Source organism: Serinus canaria, chromosome 4A (genome assembly GCF_022539315.1).
Source record: "Serinus canaria isolate serCan28SL12 chromosome 4A, serCan2020, whole genome shotgun sequence".
Lineage (NCBI taxonomy): Eukaryota > Metazoa > Chordata > Aves > Passeriformes > Fringillidae > Serinus > Serinus canaria.
This window is the reverse complement of record NC_066318.1, coordinates 14,080,532-14,102,167: the sequence shown is the minus strand read 5'-3', so window position 1 is coordinate 14,102,167 and position 21,636 is coordinate 14,080,532. Positions and strand designations below refer to the sequence as shown.

Sequence of the window (21,636 nt, the reverse complement as noted above, 5' to 3'; positions counted from 1 at the left end):
TCATGAGCAGATACCTGTCATTCATGTCAGTGTTTTCCAGAGATCCTAACATTTTGCAGAGATCCTAGCATTCACACCTGTTTATCAAATGTGTAAAATTATACTGTTGTGATTCTGCACTGGAAACCATTTGTTCCTGTGAGGAAGAAAATGGAAACTACCTGAGAAAGAAGAAAGAAGTGGTAGGAGGGCTTAGAAATTATCTGTCCTATATTAATAGGGGATTGATCAGCATTTTAATTTTTGCTCCAAGATATTTCTTGTGTCAGTCTTGTGATTTGAATGCTAATCTTGCTCACTAGAAGATCATGTTATGTTGCCTTGGAGTGGGGTGTAGCAGGCAAGTGCCTATATAGATTTTAATGAATATGAAAAATGCCAGGGCTTCAAAGCTTTCGTTTTCACAGCCTTCATTATCTGCTCTCTACGGAACATGCAGATCTTTTTTTGTGGTCTTTTGGTGTCTTATATGAGAATTTACTGACTTTCAGAATCTAATCAAAATATTTAGGTCATAGTTGATTAATGCTTTTCTTCATGGTAGAGAATTAAAAAGAAGGAAATATTCAGTATAGGGAATTTTGAATGTCACTGAAACTTGTGGATTCAGTTTTGGTCAGGAGTTTGCAACAATTATTTCCATGCAGGCTAGGGCTGCAAGTCTCCACAAAACACATGAGAGCCATGTTTTTATTTGAGTGTGCCTGAGGCTTCACATCAAGTGTATATCAGGCCTGAAAGTGCTTTTCTTCTTCCTTGTGCAGGAAATTCCAGAATCTGATGGCAGGTTAAAGCTGTCCATGTACCAGAAATCTCTGAGGTCTGTCTTACCCAGGAATGGCAGCCTCTATATTCAAAGCAGTCACCTTGCCATGAAAAATTGTAAAATGTTTAGTGGGCTGTGAACAAATGGCACACAAGTCTTCCCAGCTGACAAATGTGAAGGAGAACAGTTCCATGGAGAAAGTCTCCTGGGCTGGTACAGCCCAACCACGTCTTTACTCAAGCTTCATTTTTATGGAGAGCTGTCATGGAAGCATGATAACCAAGTCATCTTCTGTAAAAACACTGCTGCTCTGGCTGCTGTTTGCCAAAGAACTGTTACAGGTGAAAATGAAAAGCACTGGCAGCATGTCAAATGTGTGTGTAGTCATCCTGCCAGATCCTGTGTGCGAAAATCACAAGGAAGCAAAACTGTTTTTCACACATGTCTTTCTCCATTTGACCTGCCTCTGGATGCTTTGAGGAAAGAAACTCCTCCCCATTCAAGGCTATTGGTGCTTTTAATGAAGAAAATCTAGGTTTGCCCTTCCAGGTATTTATATTTTGAAATCAAAGTAATTAATTTAGATTCTGTTAAAGGTGATTATCCTTTAAAGCCGTGCTCTGTATTGTCCTGCACTTTATATTCTCATTTATGGTCTATTGAACATGTGAATGCTGTTATCATTCCAGGCTAAGTGCAGTTCCAGATCCTTAATGAAGCATTAATGTAGGAGGCAGTAAAAGATGCCTCCACTACTTGCTTAATTAGCTTTTCCTCTACCACCACTTCCCTGCTACTTCAGGCAGCTGTAACTTAGGAAATAGATCTATTGGCATTTTCATTGCAATATTGCTGATAACTTGGGAAGAGCATCCCAATTTTCTGCCAAGATGGACCCGTACCCCAGAGTGTGGGAGGAATGTCACTGCATCCCAGCACAGACAGGGACAGTGGGAACTCCATTTCATTCCCTGGGAGTGCCAAGATCATTGATTTGGGAGCTGAGCTTGCTGCAATGAATGCCTAAGTGGGAATGAAGTTGGATATCCAAGCCTGTCCCCTTTAATTTCAGTAATCCAGGTGAGAATGAGCCCAGCTCCAAAGCACCTTCCCTTCTGGGCAGGAGGGGGAGATCCCACTCTGCCTGACAGGGATTCAGATTTACTGACTTCACAGTGCAGAGGAGAGGGCAGCTGCAGGCAGAGGCTGAAAGGAGCAGGAGTAGCAGTGCTGAGAAACCCTGCTGCTGGCCTGGCAAGGGTCAGGGGAGCAGCAGCCAGGCTGCTCTGGCCCCAGATTGCTGCAGTGACAGCAGCTGTGACCTGCAGAGTGCAGCTGTCTGAGTGACAGCTAGACACTGGGACCTGATCTCTGCCTGGGGGGAAGAGTCTGCTCTCCTCCTAAGACAAGCATAGCACGGCTCTGCTTACAGTCAAAGTTTGAAAACACTGAAACAGAAGGTGTTGTATGGTTTGGAATCAGATTAAACATGCATTCCTATAAAATGACAATATTTGAATATTTGAATATTTGGGGTTTAATGATGTTTCATTACTGATCATTTTGTAGTAGTTGATGGGTGGTTTCTTGTCCAAATCAACGGGAAAGGGACAGACTGGAAAGAAATTTAGGGAGTGAAATGTGGAATGAGACATTTCAAGGTCCTCACATTTTTGTAACTATTGTGACACAGCAGTTTCTTTTTCCCCTGTTTAAGATTAAAGAATCCCTGGTAAGATTGAAGAAATCCATCATGAGTCTGCTGAAATGTATGCACTCTACAAGCTTTCTCCTGCAGAATGTGTTTTCACATGAAAGGGCAGAAGGAAGAGAACTGTAACCAGATGACAATGTCTTGCTCCATCTTTCCCTTTAGTAACATCCATTGTGCTCTCTGCAAAGAGAAGTGCACTGAGTTGTATTCCAGCTGGGAAGAACATGGGCATAAACAAGTGCTGTAATTAACAGCTCTTCATTCAGTATCTGCTGGACAGTGCAAACACCAGGGCCTCCAACCCACCACTGCCGGCTCTGAATGGGCAGCTGCTTTTCTGTCAGCCCTGGCATAGATTGTACCTAGTTGGGGGCTCCTTAATCACTGCTAATATCTTACAACATCCTGAGAGACAAATGTTATCTGTTGCTGGAATATTGTGCTGCCTTTTAATGCCAGGCAAGTGACCCCTACCTAGGAAATATGAATTTTGCAGCATTTGCTCTAGGTAAGGTTGAAATTGGAAGGTAGCTTTCATGTTTATTTGGTCTGTGGTTTGAGGTGGGCTTTGTTGTTGTTTGTGGGGTTTTTTTGCTTATGGCCCCTGAAGCATTGCTAAGATGTAAGGAAAGGTTCTTCTGTTGGTGCTCAGTCTAATAATAAGATTTTTAATAAGAAGCAGGGGATTTTTGCATACCCCTGTGTGTGTACTCACCTTGAAGGTTTAGTATTAAATATTTTATGTTTTCTGGTTTTTTTCTCTAGTGTATTTGAGTGTGTACTAGAGGCATGGTAATTATAGAAAACAGAACAAGGAACATATGCCAGCAAGGAAGAGAACTTCAATAAGCTTCTGGAGCTGGTCTGCAGCAACATAAAGGATAATTCTTGAATTTTCTGCAGAACAAAGTCAAGGACATTACCAGTATTTCATTCTATAGGACCACTAATGGCTACAGTGACAATTAAAGAATATTCTTTATTACAGAATTTCATGAAGGTTGTTGTACATGCACATGCTCAGTTAAAACAAAATTTAAAGAGGTGCATTTGATTGATCCAGTCTCAGCAATCAAACAATCTCACTCATGCTGACAGTTATTTCATGATGTATACTAATTAGCAGGGTATTCAAACAACTGCAAGTCACTGGCTATAAATTAAAATGTGACTTGATAAACATGATTGTCCTGATGTATGATCTAGTGCTGTCAGGGAATCAGGATTTTCCCCTTCTCCCTCTACTAATTAAAACCAAAAGAGGATACTGGCTAAGCATGCTGCATATAAACATGCTGTCTATGCAAAGTGTTACCATCATTCCCTCACCTGAATCTTTTAAGCACAAAATTTGTGGAACATGGGTACTTATTAACCTTGCTGGTGAAAGGAGGCTGCTTTTGAGAGTCTTGAAATACAGGGGGAAATAATCCCCACTCTGAGGGGATGATGGCAGTGTTCTCATCCACATGTTTCTATGTAAATCTAATACTGAAACAAGGTGAAATCTTCAGGAATCCTGAACTACTGGGTAATCCACTCTGCTCTCCCCAGGAAATCAGGCTGAGGCAATGCTGTTTGTGTTTACCAAAGCCTATTGAAGCCAGCAGGAGATTTCCACCTGCTCATCTGGGATTTGGGTTAGACCCAAGCAGCTTTTGGAAACAAAGCACGGGGGTATGTTCTCTGTAAAACCAAGCTGGTCCCTGGCAGTCCCCTCACTTTGGCTCTTTTGTGCTCTCAGGCACATTTGGAGCCCGCATCTCCCTGGCAGGGGTGGAGTCACCTGAGTGCTCTGTGCTTCTGGGCCACACATATCAAGGATTTTATCTTCCTTTCTCTCCTCAGAACAGCAGAGCAGATAAAGCCAAGATCACCAACGTGCTCTGGGGCTGCATGATTCATCCCACACACTCATTCTTGCCACCATAAATAAATACTTGGCTTAAGGGCCTGAGGGCTCACATCACCTCATTTGATGCTATTACAGTTTGACACTAATAGGCTGCTCTTACAAAGAGCATGTGAGGCACGACTTGAAAAAACCCCACTTTGTTAAGAATTGCAACTTATAAATGGATGAATGGCCTGGGTGAAGTGGAGGTTCCACTCTTTCCCCTTGTCCTCAAGAAAGGCATTATTCCACCTGCCTTTTTCTTGTAGTTTCCCATTGAGCTTATCAGAGACACGAAGTTAGTAATCTGAATAAAGTACCCTTCCATTTCCCACCTTTCAGAGAGAGATCCGAGATCAGGAAAACAATAGCAAACTCTTAAGGGCAAAACCATAGTTCTCATTTTTTTGGTGCAGGTTTCTCAGGTTTTGGTGGTAGAGGAGGAAATTTCTGCTCTTTTGCTGTCATTTGTTTTATTCTCTACCCTGAGAAAAAAAAAAAAAAAGGAAAATCTGGAAACCTGGAGAGCTGCAGAGGAACAAAAAATGATGTTTTGGGCAATACCTTGAATAAGTAATGACTGAATCCTCAAGTTTGGAAATTATATTACTGCTGCATTTCAGTTCTTCCAGATGCAGCCTAAAATTAATTAGGATTTCAAATTATGCTATTTTATTTCAAATTTATTTCAGTATACAGGTTCAATGCCTATATTCTATGTATTTCTATATCCCCTGGAGCTATGTTTCAATGAATATGTAGAATGTTGCATGCATTTTCCATTCCTTACCTCTACAAAACACACTTTTCCTTTGCCTCTGCATTAAAGAGATGTGGTTTTTATAGTGGGTACACCTCAGAAACTGCATGTAAATACCTTTCTGGTAAAAAGTCAATAGTATTGATGTTTTGTAATTCTGCTGTGTTAGTTTTTCCTACTTTAGAAATGTTTACAGGCAAACAGTAAATGTAAATACCTTAACATGCAGAACAGCTCTGTCTCAAATATTGCCTGTATTTGTCATTATTCTAATATAACCAACATACAGGTATTTATTACACAGACCTGCCCAGTTGTATTTTCTGTTTCATAAATAAATTATGCATAATGCATTTTTCACTCTTGAAAAGGTAATTAAATACTACTTTCAAAGAAGAAAATAACTAATGCAGATAAAATTATAATTCTGTTTCCTTTCTCTTAATCAAATAGGACTGGAGATTTTGCATTTCTCTTTTTTACTAGACCTGGAATTTCCATTAACTTTACAGCTTTACATCTTATTGCATCTATGTAAGGAATACCACAGCAAATGTAATTAGCAGTAGTAGAAGAATTTCTTAAAGTTTATTTGAATGAATTGTGGGAACATCTCTTTATGGGGCTGGGAATTTTGCTGTAGGCTTCAGGACCAACTTTGATATCTTCTCACCTTTAATTTTCTTAATAGATCATTCTTGGTAAAACAGCTATTATGGAACTTACTTTTCCTCTGCTCCATAATTTATATTCCAATATTCCATATTGGCTGGAGTGAAGTAACTCTGTGCTTAATTCCTCTCTTTCTGCTTCCCACCTTTGTTACCCAATTGTGCCTCTTTTATTGATGCCTTTCATTTTCCCACTGAGTCTCCAAACTTATGAATAAGTGTCCTAAATGTCTCTTTTAAGTCTTCTCCAACCACAAGGAAAAAAAATACATCAAGGGGGTCTAAATTCTGTGCTTGCTCTCACCCAATGCTTTTACTTGCCAGGGGACTTAAATTGGGGACAGAAGTAGTAGAGCAGTAAGAGAATCCCAATGCCTATCTTAAACATTCAGACTGAAAATTAGTATTCTTTTCTTACTTTTTAATAAACCTCACTTGCCTGAACACAAATCTGCACCTGGATTTGTCCCCTTATCTTTGTGTCAAATAACTTACAGCATAATAACTTATTGTTGTCTTAGATAACTCAAGTTCTATCATCATCATAGTACCAGGATTTCATATTATCAGAGCTTCATACCTTCTTGATGTTGCTCACAGGCAGCTCCTCTACACACTGACTGTTCCAGGTCCTTGCAGTAATCTGACACTCCTCACTCCTCTTTCCTTACTCTTATCTAGCACTAGTTCTTATTGATTGCAGCTGTGCCCTGTTAAGATCAGGCCCACCTCCAATCTTCAGCAACTGACCCAGCTGCAACTCACTGGGGGACAAGATCACCCTCTACACACTTATGGGCTGAGAAAGACACCAGCAAAAAGTACCAGGATTTTACTGCAGGAGATTTCTGGGCCTCAGTGTGCTGTGCCTCATGGTTCCACAGTGAGCTAGAGCTGACACAGCCAGGTTTGTGTTGACCTCATCCACAATGAGATAAGTGGGAGCAAAAGTGACCAAAAGGCAAGCAGGGAGAATTATGGCTGGGATCCCTGAGAGAAGATTTTATTGATTTTCCCCCCTTCTCTGCTAAACTCAGCTTGATTCTGTCACACCAATGGCAGCTTCAGGTTAGCCTCAGCCTCCTCTGACTATTCAAAGCTGCCCCTGGTGGAGGGGGCTGGAGATGAGGAAGGGTTGTTGGCTGGCAGATGTCCCTGCTCCAGGTGGGTTTTGATAAATGAAATTAATCTCCTCTGCAAAGAACAATGTCCTGGAGCCCTGATTTGGCAGAGTAATACCTGCTGGGCATTACCACACCTGTAGTGAATGGTGAGATGGGTGCTGCATCTCTTTCCACCTGCCATTGTGTTATGGAAACAACTTTCAGCCCTGGTTTACCTGAATACTTTGGAGATGCAGCACTGACAAGCAAGGCTTTGTTTCCAGGGTAGAAACTTGCCCCCATGTCTTAGGATAGTTACCTTGAATTGCTCAGATTTTGCCTAGTCTTACTTCTTAGTTATCTGTAAAGGTCCTTGCACTCTGTGTAGCCCACAGAAAATACTGAAACTAATTCCAGATTAAAGCACTGCTCAGTAGGAAATTACCGAGAGTGGCACTTTAAGAATTCATTCATATTTAGAAAATCTTATTGAAAAGAAAAATAATTCAACTGAGACCAATGATGGGCACTTTCCCTTTCTCACTAACCTATGAAAAATTAAAAAAAAATCAGCATTCTTCACTCAGCTGGAGATTGATTCTTGTTGCAAGTGTGTTTCATCACTGGTGCTCATGTAGTGGATTTGTGCTGAATGAAGCTGCAGTGTGGAAAATTGTAAAGGCATATATTTTTTTTAAGGTTACATGAACAGTACTTAAACCAGTATGGGACTGCTTTAATTTTCAGCCCTGTGTTTGTTTTGGAAGAACAAGGGGGAAGTAGAGGAGAGAAATATTTTAGTAATTGCCAGAGGAGCAGTTAGTGCTTGTTTCAGAATCTGACCTTTTGGACATTACTCAAAGCCTGCAACACAACCTGGAAATATTCCCACAACCTTCCCTGAGCTGCTGCCTGGATCAGGTCTGAGCTGGCAAGGAGGTGCTCAGAGCTCTGGACTGACCTGGCTCTTCCAGTCCTGTGTCTGAAAGGAAATGTCCAACAGAGGCACAGGAGGCAGCCTGGGGAGCCAGAGCTTGGCTGCTTTGTGCAAGCATTTGCTTTTTAAGGGCTGGCATTCTGCAAGCCAGGGAAAGGAACTGGGAGTTTTATTTGTTTGACAGCATTTCCAGTGTGTCCATCTCTATAATTCAAGCTGATGTCTCAATCTGAACACGTTTTTTTATTCTTGGTGATTGGGAGTAAGCTGTCACCCAAAGTGCCTGCTAGGAATTTCCTAATTAACACACTAATCAAGATTTGCCTCAAGGTGTTGCTTAGAATCATTAGTAATACAAAGAAATAGCTAAAAGACATGTGTGGCAGGACTTGAAGAAAAGAATGTGTCCAGAGAATACTGTCTGCTTGTGCCACAACCATCAAGGAAGTGCAAATAACAAATCAGTCAAACTGGTTATAGTGAGTCATGAGGCCACATGAAATGTCTGGTCTTAATTAGATAATATTGGGTTGTGCTTTGGGGCAGGAGAGTGGTGAGGCTCTGGGAGGATGTCTATAAGAGGGGAGAAGTTTTGGAAGCAGCTTTGGCTGGTGGGACTCTGCAGGACTCAGGTTGGGGTGCCTGCAGAGAGCACCAGCTCTGAGAGTTTTGGCTGAGCTCTCTCTGCTGGCACTTGGAGCCAGATCCATGGACCCAAGGTCCATGTCCTCATCAGCATTCCTGTAGCAGAACATGGACAAATAGAGGAGCATTTTCACTCAGCTGCAGACCAGTCCTTACTGCAGCTGTGTTTTACTGCTGTTGCCAGCAGGTCCCTCCAGGCAGGGCTGCACAGCAAAGCTTTTCACACTGGGTGGGAGTTCCATGTTCAAACAGCACTGTCAGCTTAGGGTAAGGATTACCTCTGGAGGAGGCCATAGGGTCCCCAGCTCAAAATCCAGGATCCTCCACTGTGCCACGAGGTATTACCTAAACCACAGGGCTCTGGAATGAGCCAGCTCCACAAATGGGAACAGGCAGGCAACCAGAAGCACTGGCTCTTCCTTCCATGGAAGTACAGAATGTTTGTAGTGGCTTCCACAAGTTAGCATAAAAGGCATCTTGGAAACGTGATGATAAATGGCAGCACCACGAATTATTTCAAACACAAGGAAAAGCCTTTGCAGGCAATAATTCTGGCACCTGTATCTATTAGCAACAGATTAGTGGGAAGCTTGAAAACAAGCTGGGTGGCATCATAAGGTTAATGCACCTAAATACACTCATCTGGAACTCATGTTGCTAATTGGGGAGAAATCCTTTGGTTGGTTACCAGGGGCTAATGGGGAATGGAGCTTTCTTCTTTCTTACCTGAGAAAGAATCTGGGATGAATCTTGAGTTCAGCTTGATCTGAGTTATGACAACAGGATTCAGGAGGTGTAGAGAGTCTTGGGATGCAGTCAGCTGCCACTTAGAGTTTAAGGCTAAATTTACTTTCAATTTTGTATATTGCAAATCTGACAACACTGTAAAATATTGAAGTCTTGTGGTAATATGTGGGACTACAGGTTTGTTATTAAGTACTAGTTTATATTTTAAAAAATGGTTTGGAACGAAAAGTCTTTTTAAATGCGAAGAAGACTCTTAAAATTAAGCTCTTTGACATGTACTATTCAAGTTATAAAATCTGGCTTGCCAGTCAACCATTATGAGTGTGTAATTTTCTGAGATTTTGATGCTTATTCAGTGACCAGTAACACATGTGGGCATTACCAGCTGTTTAAATGTTCTCATTGTTAGAGCCTGTTGCAGTTTGAGTAGAATCTCACAATCTTTGAGACAAACCCCGTGCATTAGAGCTGTATTAGTGTGGCTGTGTGTGCTGTGCAGCTTGTTTCTCATATCACCAGGAGGTGACAGGCTGCAGCAATCAGTGCTCACACCGGGACTGTGCACAGCCTTGGAAACACAATTGCTTTGTTCTTGGCCTGTGCTTAGCTGTTCCTCAGTGTAACAGCAGGGGGTCATATTCTGATGATTTGCCTAAGAAATGTAAAAAGGAAGTTACAGACTCAATTTCTTTGGAACTGTGTAGATATTGAAGGTTTCTGGCAAATTATAACTATTTGTTAGAAGGAAGTGCCACTGCACAAACTCATTTTATTAGCCTGGGTTGGAGTAACAGTAGGTCACCAAGGTCATGGGCATTTTGCCATATCAGAGCCTTTCTTAGGGAAATAAACAATGTTGGCTTTAAACTGCATGTGTGTAGATCAGGAGAGGAGAGGGTGGGCAGCTATGGAAGAAATTATTTGGTATCCTGTGGCCTGGCTTTGCTTGCAGCAGTGGCAAGCATTTAATCAGAGCTTCATCATGTGTAGAACAACATCTTTAGTACTTTTGGTTTAGTTGTCCTTGTTTCACCTGGGAACCAGTCTCAGACCAAGGCTGGTAGAAATCAGGATCAACTACAGATCTATGTTGCACAGAACAGTGCATTTGACCTGGGATTTTCCCCCATCCAAGTGGGATTGCAGAATATGGGAGTCTTGTTTGATTATGAGCATGGATAAGTAGTTTGGAATTGGTTTTATCTTTAAGAAATACAATCACAGAAAAATTACTTGCAGCCAGCTATGTTGTAAAGTAAATAAATTATGTGTTGGCAGACTACTGGCTTTATAAGCTTACTGACCCAGGTTCATCATTGGGTGGTTTTTTGTGTGTTTGGCTATAAAATCCATTATAAATGCCAAAACATGACAACTGCTTTTTACTGAATTTAAAATGCCTTTCAGAATTATCTGGATATTTGGAAGTTCTTTTGTTTCTACCTTTTGTGATATTTGGGATACTTTACAAACCTCAAATAATTTGGATAAATGAGTATTATCCCCTTAATCTTACTTTCTGTATGTGTTTTAAAAGCTTTAGGAAACTTTACTAGAGAATGTAATATTTTAATATATTCCCTGATTGGAAACTTATAATTATTTCAGTTTTAATATAGAATATTTGAATATGGTTTGTCTTTCATTTAATTGTTGCTATTTGAGTGATCTCATTTTTATTCAAGATCTTTGAAATTTTCCAGCCATGATTCCACCAAATATATTTTGTCATATTCTTCCAGTGCCTGTCTAGTTTCATTACTTGGCAAAGTCATTATTGCAGAATAGCTTTTCTTTTCAGCAGAAGTAATCTGTGAATTATTTGTGAACAGGAAAGAACTTTCTGAAAAGTACTCCAACATTTAAGATGATATGTCCTGCTGTTCACATAGAAAGAAATATAGTTCCATAAAATCAGGACTATTGCAGGAATCTCCATACTAAGCAGGGAAAGGGAATGTATGGATTACTTGTAGGTGTTATTTCAACTTTAGTGCATCTAACCAAACAATAATCTTCCCTAAATTATAGCCAGGCAGTTTGTCCAGCACCCCTGGGTGAAATTAATTATGTCTTCCCTGGCCATTACCTTTCTTTGTTATCTTAGGTGGTGTTGAGAGCCATGTGTTAGTGCCTTTCCCTATTTATTGAGTTTTTCACCTTGTAAAAAAATGGAATGCCAGCGTGTTTGCCCTGCCTGGATCCGTTTATATGAATGTATGTTCATGCTCCAGGTGACTAGGACTGCTAAAACATTATTTCTCCAGTAAATCCTGAGACCCTAAATTGAAAAGAGTGCATCACTACTCTGAGACCTCTGTCACTGTTAGGCTCACCTCGTTCACTGAAACTGCTCACACTTGCATTATTTTGTATCTCTATTTTAACATCACTTGGATTAACAGAGGGTTGGAAGATCACCAACAGCATTTTTGTTATTTGCTTTCCAAAAGATTGCTGGCCCAGCTGTTTTTCACTTGCATGCTTGGTTCCAATATGTGAACTGCAAAAGATTGCCTAATATCTCAAGTGCAGAAATTAAAGCACCAACCCATGATACACACAAAGCTTATCTGCAGTTGCTCAAAATGCATCATTGTTGTGTTTTGTGAGCTGTGACATTTTAAGCTCAGTTGCTGCCAGTTTATCTCCCAGATATGATGCATTGGACATGATACCTTCTGCAGTTAAGTAAAAGATCTAAAATGATACACACAGGGTGAGGAGAGAGGACTAATATTTCTCACTTTTCAGTCTTGATTGATACCAAAGATTCATTGCACTTTATAAAAATTTTAAAAGTCCATAATACTTTACTTATTTACATTGCTCATTGTCTTGCTTCTTTTTCAATTTGCAGTTCTAGCAAGTGCCAAATAAGGGTATTGCATCTGTAGTTAATATGAATAATTACTGAGCTGCCAAGAGTGATCTTGGAATCTCTGTGAATGAGCTACAAGAGTTGATAATCCTCCTCTGTTTTAATTAATTACAGGAAAATAATCTTCTTGTCTCATCAGTTGTTTTCAAAGTAAAAAAAAAAAAAAAAAGGCAACAGTGTCTAATTTCAGTTAAATCTTAAAATGTCAAAACCCCCTACCAAACCAAAAAAACAATCTGAAAAGAACTCTTGATATAAGCATTCCCAGTATTTAATACTTACCTACAAACCAGAAGTTTAATTTAAATAAAATATGCAACATTAAAACCTAATCTGCAGCTTACTTGCTTAGTGCCTGAGTTCCTCTGGGGATTCAAAATGTGTTTTAGGGTGACTGCTGAGAGATGTGTGCTGCAAGGTGCTCCTCTCTCCCTCAACCCCCCAGGGCCATCAGCCCTTTTTGTTGTTGTTTCCTGCTCAGCTTGGAAATGCTCTGCTGAAGCTGCTGCATTGTTAATGAAAACTCACTGTGTAGTGCCCAAGATACTCTCCTTTGAAAAAGGAAATTAAATTTTAAAAGCTTAATTAAGATAATGCTGAAGATCTGGTTTACCTACAAACAAATGGTATCAGAGTTAAGGGAATGGAAGTTGCTATGCCAGAGATTCCAGGGCAGGCATCTTCCAGCTGATCTGGTGCTGGTTTATTTGTAAGCAATTGTGTAGCTTTCTTAATTATTCCTCATCACTAGCGAGGTAGCAGATAATTTAATTTGTGATATTGCTGACAGAGAGGCTTCCTCATTACCATCGAGTTAATTTGTGCTATTAAATGTGTCTGTTACCTTCCCCCTCACATTGTGAGCCATTGTGGGATGTGTCCTGCTGCAGAGCAGCTCATCCCATGAACACTTGCTAATTAGAGAACTACAGTGCAACTTGTGATTACAGCATTTGAATGTTGGAGTGGTCTGAGGACCTGGTATGAATTAAAACTGCTGAGTGAACTTCCTTGATGGGATTTTTGGGTGATTAGCCACAGTTCCACCAGGACTTGTGTTGGGATGTGGTGTGGCATGGACATGCTGATGGGATATTAGTGGTTTGTTTATGGAGTGAGTCCTGCCTGGTGTCATTGCAGGAGACATTTCATTTGAGACTCATGAAAGGAAATTCAGGCCTTGCTCCAGGCATTCATCTTCAACTTCCCAACAGATGAATGTCTCAGTGCAGGAAGTCAATTAAGCTTGGTGACAGTTCCACTGTTCCTTCAGCTGTTACAAAAACAGGGCTGTCTGACAGCTCCCTGATAAATCTCTGTTCTGAGGGACTGAAGAGCCCAAACTTCTTCAACTCATTAAAATAACATTGGAAAAAAAATATAGATTATTTATTTTTCTCTTTTCTTTTTCTGACACAGTGTTCAAATATAAACTCTATATTTTACCATTAAAGTATTGGTTTATGATAAATGTATTGTTTGCCTGTTCTTACAGGATGACTGAGTGCTTGTGATTTACATTGAAAGGTAGGATAGAAGAAATTTAGGGTATTTGATATCACTTCCCAAGAGCCAAAAACAAAATAAGAAGCACATGCACATAATGAAGGGTAGCATTTGTGTGAATGGATGTTCAGGCTCTGTTTACAGGATTCATAATTATGACCTTTTCTTTTCCTGTCCAGAAGATTTTCAAGTTTTGAAATTTTATAGAACAGAAGAAAACACGAGTGGAGTGGGGGAAAAGGAAGAAGCACTTTTTGCCTTTCATCACTGTACTCTGTGTTGAATTTAAGCACAGAAATGTTTAGGGGTTCATTCTCTGCTTGCCAAGGCTTGTGGTCCTTGTCTTTAAGTCTCACCATCTGATCTCTATTCCAACACCCCCTTGAAGAGCAGTTAGTCATAAAACAGCTCCTTGAAACAGCAGTAGTGGTGGGTGGGGATAGTTGAGCCTACTAGAGCGAGGAAGGAGAAACTTCTGTTAAAAATAAGAAAGATGCAAGCCATTTTTGTGCCAGCTCTGGGATCTGTGAACAGCCCTGTCTTTGTGGAAGCAGATGCAGCACTGGGAAGCTGAGTGGGAAAGCATCCTGAGCACATTGTTACACATTTCACATCTCATCTGTGCTGGTGTCAGTCAGACTGGGAAGTTTCTTGAGGGGATGTGTCAGAGTGACATTCGGTGACAACACCTGGAAATGCAGAGTGTTATTAATGGCAGGCAAATCTCTCAGGGCTGCCTCCTTTCTCTGCCTTTTCTCAGCCAAGTGGTGCAGGAATCCTCCCTGAAAGTGGTCACAAATAGGACTCTAAGTCTCCTTATATTGAGAAATGTTCCATGTCAATGTGTCTTAGCCAGATAAACAATATCAAGCAGAATTAACTTTAGCATGAGGGAATACTGCAGCCTCTTGTAGGAAATCAATGCAGGCTCTGAAGTTTCTACTCACAAAGGCCCCATGTTCACTGAGCACAACTCTGCTCCATTGGACATATTCCTTTCTATATAGCCAAGGTTCCAGATTTTCCCCCCAAAAAAATCAACATTTTCCCTTGCTTGTTTTTTTCTTTTTTTTTTTTTTCCTTCAGACTAAATTTAAAGTCACAATTCATTTTTCTGTCTCTCAATCACTCTTCTGAAGTCAAAACAATCTCTCAGTTGTAAATGTTTGGCTCTAACAGACTCCAGCAGATGTGTTCCCTGATTAAAATATCCCCAAGTTCGTCCCTTTAGCTGCAGAGGCACACAGAGCAACAGAAGCATCCACTGCTGGTGCTCAAGGGCAAGGGAAGTGAGCTGTGAGTCCCCATGCATGCCTGCCTGAGCTGTGCAGGGATGGCACCAGGGATGCATGGAGAGAGCAGTTTGCATGTCCCAGCAGTGACTCAGGCAGGAGGCTTTGTCTCCAGGTCCATGAGCACTTGCAGGCACACACAGGATTTCCTGCAGGTTCTCTAGAGAAGGCTGGCTTTCAGTGGTGCTCACTTGCAGCACAGCCTTTAACTGTGGTCAGATCTTTCTCAGAGGCTCTGATTCTCCTTCCAGCAGCTGCTGGTCCCTGGACAGCTGAGCATGGCAGGTCCCACCCAGGCACTGCTCCAGCAGCCACTTGTGCACTTCCCTGGCTGTCCTTTGGCCTGGAGATGCTCTCAGTGACAGCCACCTTCCTTCTTGGGGGATTTCAGCACAAAGGAATCAGATTTTGCTTTGTGAGAGATGGGCCTTGATAACTCCTTGCCCTGTAGGCAATCCCTTATGGCAAAGAGGAATGATTTTTTTGTGGTGATGGAAGAGCACGCTCTCTTGAGCTTGTGCTTACAAAATCCTGTTGGTGTTTTTCTTTGTTTGCAAGTTTTGGAGGCTAGGGGAGAATTTCTCATGCAAGTTAGACTGACAAGAGGCTCTGTGGACTCCTTCACTTTAGGTTAATTAATTGGGGACTCTGGGCAGAGTTAAAGCATGGTATGCCTGCCTGGGATTTATTTCTCACTCTTGCCTGCTACGACATCAAGCTGAGGGTCAGGAAATGGCCCTGCCACAAGTGTAAGTCCTTTATCCTATTTAGCATCCTAAATAAGGAAAAGAAACCTGAGGTTCTCACAGCCACAGCTTTCAACCCACACCTATGTGTCTTCCCAAGAAAGGTTTCACTGGCTAAGGGCAGCCTAGACAGTTCAGGATTTGGTAAACATTGTGCAAAACAAAGGAAGCAGGGTTTTAGCCATCTCACTCAAAAAGTTGTGTATCCATTTGTCTAATTCTCTTCAATCCACTCTTCTGTGCTTTATGCATTACTCAATTATTTGTATGCATTCCAATTTAGCTTTAAAAGTCAGTATTTTCCTGCCATTCAAAAAAGCTCAATTAAGAATTTTCATTTGAAGAATGCATGTGGCAGCTTTCCTGCCCTCATTTCAAATGACTTATACCCAAAAGCAAAGTGAACCCCATATCTGAGTGTACTATTCCTCATTTCCAGTTTCAGCAGACCATTTTAAATCTTTGCAAAGACTTGTGCTAGGAGAGCTTTTTCACTGGAGTATTTGGGAAATGCAAACAAAAAGGAATATGAACAAAGCAAGTTGATATTCACATGACATTTTAAAATGTTTTCTGCAGGCTCTCTGCAGAGATTCATTTTTTTTGTGTGTTTCATCAGTTGTATACAGAAGAAACTAAAGTATTGCCTGCCACTAGAGCAGGTTTTTTTATGCCTTGCTACTCTTGCAGGTCTAAAGAAGATTTTTTCACTTTTGCTGGTTTCAACTAAGTCTTCTCTTAGAGTGGAGAAATTCAAGGAGACCAGAAGCAGGAGAGATGGTTCTTTATATCTTTTCCCCTGGAGTTTCTAGTACAAGTAATGGCAAAGGAGATGGCAGCTGACACAGTTTAGAGCACCCTAATGGACTTCCAGCTTGGCCTGGAACTGCAGGCAAGGAGACAGGGCCTTTTCATTGGTGGGAAGCCTGACTGATCATGGGCAGAAGGGCAACCAGTAATATTAAAATATTAAAGTCTTTTCTCTCTCTTTGGTCGAGCTGTAGGAGATTCAAGTTGAAATTAAGCTTGGCTCATTTACATCTTGATCCTGCCTTGTACTTAAGCACTTTGAGGTGAACATTGAGGGGGACAGTGAGAAGACAGAGCTCAGCAGATGGCTGATGTATGTATAGACACACCAAGGACCATTAAGGCACAACTGAATTTTTTGGTAGCTCTCTTCTCTCTCACACTGTCTGCAGCCCTGGCACCTGATGACAGATGTCTCACAGGTGGAAATTAACTCCCTTGAACCAGGAGGATGTAGGAACATTTCTAAACTCTGGGATTATCAGTTGTACAATTATCAGTGTGTTTTACATGAGGAAATCTGTTCCATGAGATATTGCCCATGCATGTTTATAGTTGGCTGATGGGGAAAACGTGTAACTTTACTGATCTTTGGTGAATGTCATCTGCAAAACCTGGGAATAGATTAATTTCCTTTATCCCTTACCTAAGTTTAAGATCAAATGTGAAATATCTGTTGATGTTTGCTCTCTGAGCTTGACTTTCCCTGTCTGTAGCTCTGCCAGTGTCCCCTTCAATCAGGCAGGAACACCACTATGGGGCAGTCCAAGACACCACTCATGACAGCAGCATCCCTGTGCTTTTAGTTCCTGCTGTCAAGTGAAAACAAATAACCTTGATTTTTTATTTTTTAATGGCAATTCCACTTACCCAGAGGTAGGAGAGAGGAGAAATGACATGCTATTTTCACTTGCAAGTTGTTGTTTGTCATTTGAAAATCCATAGTCAGATGACAGCTGAGACCCCACGAGGCAAGCATTTGTAGCATTTTTGTAGCGTTCTTCCACTGCTTTCTTCTTGTGGTTTTTTAATAAAAGATAAATTTAAGGCAAAAAGAAAAGCCACATGTAAACCTTTAATGCCCTTACCTGAAACGAAAATGTTTCTGTAGAGCCTTAGTAAACCCAGGCTTAACAGAAGACTCTGAAGGAAGATCTCTAACTCTGCCTTGAGGAAAACAAACTGAAATAAGAATATAAATATATTGATGAGGAGGATAATGATTGTTATAGTTGCTCTAATAAGTAGTAAGATTTATCTGGGTAGCTGGAGGTGTTTTGGCAGAACTATGTGACTGACATCACTCACATTTCATTTGAGATCTGTTGCCTTGTGTTCCACCAGGAGAATATAAGGCACAAGGAAAACAATATTTATGTCATTTTATGATCAGAGCAGTCCTGTGGAGTACATCATCCAAGCCCTGTGGGGAGCGAGCAAAGGAAATTCATAAAGGAATTTTTTCTTTTCATCAGCTGGTTTTTAGGACCCTGGTGGAGTTAGTGACAGTTCAGAGCTCACTGATCTCTGTGCAAGGAGATTTAAAGGCTATGAACAGAACTAAGGAAGGCACCATGGAAAACCTGCTTAGCCAGGAGGATGTGGAAAGAAGATGAAGACCAGGATCCATTCAAGGGACTTCAGGAACACCTTGTGAATTCCTTTTCCTGAAGGCAAGCCATCCTGGTCAAGACAAAAAAGTCAGCAAGCATGACAAGGTCATAAGACTTTAGGAGAGCCTGGGTAATTTTAAACTAGACCAGCTCTACCCTGTAGCCAGAATGCTCAGAGAAAAGGCAGCTGGAGTGCTTGGAATGCCCACACATCTGTGCTGAGTCCAATTTGTAAAGGTTTAAAACAAGCAGGGATTTGGCTGCGGGATTTTCTCGTAGTAATGTGCTCTGTGACAGCTGACAGAAGAAAATCCAGATTCTCTTCCTTATTAAAAGGAAGCTCTGCTGCAAAAAAGGGAGAGAGAGAAAAGCTCCAGGAGCTGTAGTACTCTTGTAGGAACATGAAGTTGGTGGGATCAGGGGGTGGGTTTGGTGGTATCAGCCTTGGCCTCATTACCCCTGCTGGTCCTTTGGGTATCATGGAGGTTGAATGATCACGATCTCTGAGAGGTCTTTAACTCAGAGGAAGGTGCTGGAGAAGCCACTGAGGTCCAGGAGAGCTCAAAGGGCCTCACTCAGGACCACTGTTTACAGGGTCACAGCATGCTTGGCTTTGGCCATCATCAAGTTTCCATGCTGGCCATAACCTGTGTCAGTGGCTGGGCTGTAACAGTGGCACTGCTCCTCTCAGGCTGTGGCTCAGGCAAATGCTTCCCCAGGGCTGCAGGGGATAACTGCTCAAGGCTGGCCTTGTTTGGGCAGCTGCTGCTCCTGGCTGTTCCCATCTGCACCATCCAAGAGCTCCTGGAAAGATCCAGGAGTGCCTCATGCCTTGACTGTGTGGCCCAGGGACACTTCACTTCTCAGGGGCTCCAGTCAAGGTTTATCAGGAGCTTCTGAGATTGCAGCCAGGCCCAAGGATGGGGTGGGGTCAAGGACCACCACATTCACTCAATATTAGAGTAAAATTACAGTTTCCCTGCTACTTGTAGGACAATTAAGAGCAGCTGCTCTGCTCTGTTGCACTCTGTTGCCTGGAAAACCCAGCAAATTACAGGAGTGCAGCATTATTTATATAGAAGTGGACTGCCAGTGTTGAGGAATGTTGAAGACCTTAATCCTAGGAATTAAAATGACAGCTAATGACCTGTGAGTGAAAAGAATGTGGCATTATCCCCCAAGATATAAGCTCCATTTATGCATTGGTTTATTATTTATGATGCATCTGTCATGTGCACTTGAGAAATTACACATCAGGATCCATAACAGTCTTACAGAATTTTTCATAACCTGTGACTGATAGGCTTGGGCTCCTTACTGACTCAGCTTTTCTTGCACACACCATCCCATCATTTTACTCATCAATTCTTTGGAAATAAGGAGAAGTTTTTCTCCTAAAATTACTTTTTTTTTGAAAGACAGTGTACTCTCTGATTCATCTAATCAAAGCAAGGCACTTATTTTTCCTCCTGTGCCTCATTTAGGCATTCCTTGTCAAACACCAAATCCAAGCCTTAGTGACTGCTGGCCTGGGAGCTCTGCTTCTTTTATGGATTCTGCCAAACTCTGGCATAGAGCCCAGAAGGAGCTTAAAGCAAACTTATCTCATTTCCACTGAGGTCTAATAGGTGTGGGAATTCCCCTGAGGTGGTACAGAAGTAATTTTCTCATCAGCTGTCAATGGTCCCAATCCACATGGCACAGATAATTTAAGCATCTCAAAAGGGCAGCTTTAATTTAACAGCAGCTCAGGCTGGGTCCACGACCTTGAGCAGAAAATTCAGGTGTTTTCCCTGGTTTGTGAACTCTGCTGTATTTTATTTCACTTCCTGTTCATCTTATATCTTCTAATATAAGTAGTCCCTCTCACAGGAGATGTGTATGAGGTATTCTGTGAGTCCTTGCAGTTATGTTACTGATGCCAGTTTTGCATGTTTATAATAACTCTGTCACTGCACTGAGTCTGGCTGAGAGAATTTGAACCATCATCTAATTAAAAAATAAATCATTTTTGTTCTATCTTCAGCTTTTCCTGCCAAATGAGAAATCCAGACAGTAGAGCCTACAGAGAGAAGAGCTTTCACAGAAAAGGATGTGCATTATGTGTTTGTAGGTGATGTTCCTGGGATAATATTTAGGATCAGGTGATATTTTTGCACAGTACTTTGGCCAGGGTTAGCTGCAATATTCCATTTTGTAACTGTACAAAGGAGCAGGGAAAGGAAAACAAAAAACAACCAAGTTGTCTGGAAGTGGATTGTTCTTCATTTGTTGGCTTTTGCTTTTCTTGGGAAAGTTCTTTCTTGGGAAGAATATGGTCTTAAAATGGGTTTTTGTTTTGAGACACTTCAAACTATTTTGTAAATGATGTATAGAAAGCAAAAGATTTTGACCAAGGACTTTTTTAAACAAAACTGGAAAAGCATGAATGCAATTTGATAATTTGGGATTGGGATTGAAATGTCCCAAGCATCAATGATAATGACAACAAAAGAATAATCAGGGAGCAGTGAGCAAATGCTCTTATTGGGAACTGGAATAGCACCACATTCTTGCTGAACTCCTGTGTGAGACCAGGTGGGGCTGGGTGTGTGGAAGGAATATTTTATAATGATAAAAGGGATCAAAACCTCCCTTTTTAAGCAAAGGAATCACTGGGGAAGTAGCAATTACACACAGAACACTGACAGAGCAGCACAATGTTTTCATTAAATCTGTTCCTATTCCATGTCCTAAATATACTCCTTATCATATTTTTCCTTCTGTGCTTGACTTGTTAGAGATTTCTGTTTTATAAGAGGAAGGCAAAAAGCAGCAGGTCTTTTAAAACCACTCTAAGTTGTTATTTGCTACAAGAGAAAGTGTGTACAGAGCACACAGCAATGTGGAAGGTTATGAAGGATTTTATGGGAATTCAGTTCTCCTTCCCTGAGCAATGCCACAGTCCCAAACCTGTAAAAGCCTTCCTGCCTCTCAGCACTGCCATGAATCTTCCACTTCTGAGGCCATAAATGCTGACTTTATACCTTCATATTCTGGCCAGAGTGTGCCATTAAACTCACCTGTTTTGTGGGTTCTGCTCTAATTTTTTTATTTTAAGGTTCACAGGCAAATATTTTCAGACAGGAGCACTTGAGCATCTTGGGGTTTGAGGAGGAAAACAAAAGAATCAAATTGATGTGAGAGCTTGTCTGGTATCTGGTATGTGTCAGCAGTGCTACCTGTGAGACCAAAGAGCCAAAGTCTGTTCTGGGCAGGTGGTTGCAGCAACTGGACTGGGTTTGTAGCAGGGTGGAGTCACCACAGAAAAGTCTAGTTCTGCTGGAAGATGTAAGCATCCTTGCTTCAATTCAGGCTAGAAGCTCAGATCCAATAAATCTCAAATTTTTCCAGTGTTCAGGATTCTTCAAAATTCAGATTTTGAAGAAATAAATGCTTTTCATTAAAAGATTCAGGGGAAAAAAAATTGCTTTTCTTTACCTTATTCCTACCCCAATGATGTGCATAAATCAGACTCTGCAGGAGTGAACAAGTTGCTTTCTCTGTGGGAT

The 21,636-nt window shown here is 41.2% G+C and overlaps 1 long non-coding RNA gene across 1 annotated transcript in view; it reads left to right on the top strand.

Annotated features, from left to right (window-relative positions):
- Positions 1 to 21,636, top strand: part of LOC127059612 (uncharacterized) — a 249,613-nt gene that overhangs the window by 188,239 nt on the left and 39,738 nt on the right. The gene's annotated exons all lie outside the window — the stretch shown is intronic.